General features: G+C 45.8%; 1 protein-coding gene across 2 annotated transcripts in view; it reads right to left on the minus strand.

The window, feature by feature from the left end:
• VSTM2B (V-set and transmembrane domain containing 2B) overlaps positions 1-2,207 on the minus strand; it is a 70,283-nt gene extending 68,076 nt beyond the window's left edge. Inside the window, exons 1-2 of one of the 2 annotated variants that reach the window (XM_075838416.1) lie at positions 1,691-2,207; positions 1-374 (exon numbers count right to left, since the gene is read on the minus strand). The exon at positions 1-374 is cut by the window's left edge and continues 175 nt beyond it. The gene's annotated coding sequence lies outside the window, so the exon portion shown is untranslated. Of the gene's footprint in view, positions 1,019-1,690 lie in introns of those variants that run through there. The other variant, XM_075838417.1, reaches the window with a different exon arrangement.
• Positions 2,208-2,612: the final 405 nt, after the last annotated feature.

Raw genomic sequence — 2,612 nt, forward strand, 5'->3', positions numbered from 1 at the left:
GAACACGTAGGTGGAAAGTTATCAGTGTTATTTCCTCAGAATTTCAAGCCTTTCCAATGGGATCCCAATTATAAAATCCACATTGAGACTGTTGGGATCTCCTCTTGGATCAACTGTGATCCAGTGGACACCGGATCCTTCCAAAACCCATGCCAATATTAAACCTGGTGGTTACTGAAGCCCTACCGACTCAACGAGAAGTCTTCATCTCACTCCCGATCACTGGAGCAATCGATTCCTTGTTGTTTTCTGGATTTTTTAGATTTTTTTTGCACCTTCTCTAGGCTGGGAGAGATAACCAGGATCTGTTTTGGATCATCCAGATCACCCGTCTATCCTTTCTCCTCCCTGGACCCAATCTGAGTAGGAAAGATCTGCAAGGAGAACCAAGGGTTTGGATATTTTTGTTTACACTCCAGAATCCACATCAACAAAGATGACCTCAACCAATTCACAACAGACAAGAAAAACTGGGGGTCCGCATCCCTTCATCCAGTGCAGTGATTTGCTTTTACCAGGATAGGGAACAATAAAAAACCAAGAGCCCCAAATTTCTGCAAAGGTCCTTGAGGAACATCAAATAACAGAGGGAGTTGAAACCAGCATCCACTTTGGCCAAAAAATGCTCATCATCACTTCATGTGCCTCGGTCGCCACCAAAACCAGAAGGGGAGGGATGTGATAGAGCACGTCTGTTTAACCCCTCCAAGGCTGGAGGATCTTTCACGGCCATACAGTGCGCATCAGTACTGAGTATCTCCTACATCCACCTCTAGGACTGAGGACTATAGGACAACCCTCCTTCTTTTTCTTTACAAGGGGGAAATATAGAGACTGTTTTGTTTACAGGAAAGAGGAAGAAAGACTACGGGGGTCTTATGAATCAATGTGGCATGGGAATGCACTTGTCGCAACAATGGGGGCATTAAAATCCCTTATTGGGGCTACGTGAACCCAACTGATGGCTTTGTAATTGGGAACAAAACCCCGTCACAAGCTTCCTGTCAGCCTCATGAACTGAAAGCAACTGGATCTCATCTAAAGGTTATCACGCTTTAAGGATTAAAATGCAAATTAAAATAATTACCCCCCCACCCCCTCTTTGACTTTAACCCATTGAGTTCAGATTTACAATCAACTAGTCCCCCCCCCACCCTTCCAGGCACTTATAGACTAATACGTTATTATACAGCTCGTCTTAAATACAACATTTCATTCTCATTACACACGAACTATGGTTTTGCAAAAATCCTGACACCCCCCCCAGTCCGAAGCCCCTTGTGGGAGCTACATGACGACTGTATGAAGGAATGGTGAAGGACACGCACACATATTAGAGACCCCTTCTTGGCAAAAGACACTTAGATCTCTCCCTGTCTTGGAGATATACAGATCTATGTTATAAAAACTTGTACCCTATAACTACCCCCCCCCAATAACACCGTCCAAGCTGCCTGCACCATTGTTATAGACAATAATTAAGTCCTTGCCCCAGAGCAGGAGAAAAATGAAGTCCTACTTGTCATATTTTAATGCAATGACTTCATTGTCTCAGTTCCTACCAGATCAGGATAAAAGGAACCCTGTATAGACCATCCGTGCATCCTAGGGTTATTGGAGGGGTGCACGGTAAGGGGGAACAGGTACCCGACAAGTGTATTATCAGCAGCAGACAAAATAGATTGCTCACCTCTCAGCTCTGCCATGCAGTCTGAAGATCATGCACAGTAGCATTGGTGTCTGATTCAGAGAAAAACCAAGAACTGCAGGGGATGATGACAGGAGCCGGGGAGAACATCACTCCAGGTACAGTCAGCGGGCACGCCTGCCTTTATAGGCACGATTTCAGGAATAAGGGGTCTTCCAGTCTTTGGCTTCTCTCCTTTCTGCAAAGTTAGCAGTCAGTGCTGGATCCAGCTTCCCCCACTCCCCAGCCTATGCAGTCAGATGGAACAGGCGCGCTTTAGCCTAGCAGTCGGTATAGGCAGCAAATTAACCTGTTCATGTATGGATTTCACATCACCCCCTTGCAGGCAGTGGGGGGTTTCATTGCACGGGTCTGTGCCGATTATAAGGGGCTTGTGCCCGCTTCTTAAATGGGATTCTTCTCCTTAGATTTTCCTTTGCATCCTCCTAGGCAGGAATGCACTGCAGACCAAGCATTAATGAATCATAGCCTCCCAAACAGCTGTGGACTGGGAAAATCCAGGCAGTGGTTTTCTCACAGGGAGGGGGCGTACTGCCACTAAGTTTCCACTGTCTGACCCTCATATGAATCTTTTGGAAGAGGGTCCCATAGATTGTAAGAAGGAAGGGGGGTGATGGGAAGGAAGAGGAAATGGAAGAAGAGAGAATTGTAGAGAGGACTATACAGAGTATCTACAGCAGATGTATCTGGAGCAACCTGTGGTCTCCATGTCTTGCCATGCTGGGACTTATAGTCCCCAACATCCGGAGCCATATATTTTACTTCAGTGTGGACATTAACTGCACAATTCATTTTTCAAATTATTGGACTGGGGTCCTAGTGATGAAGGATGACGACCTCACTACATAATTAACATTGGGGTGCAGGTATTGAGATGTCAGTGGTGAAGACTATCGGTGTTGCT

This window comes from Rhinoderma darwinii, chromosome 9, assembly GCF_050947455.1.
Source record: "Rhinoderma darwinii isolate aRhiDar2 chromosome 9, aRhiDar2.hap1, whole genome shotgun sequence".
NCBI lineage: Eukaryota > Metazoa > Chordata > Amphibia > Anura > Rhinodermatidae > Rhinoderma > Rhinoderma darwinii.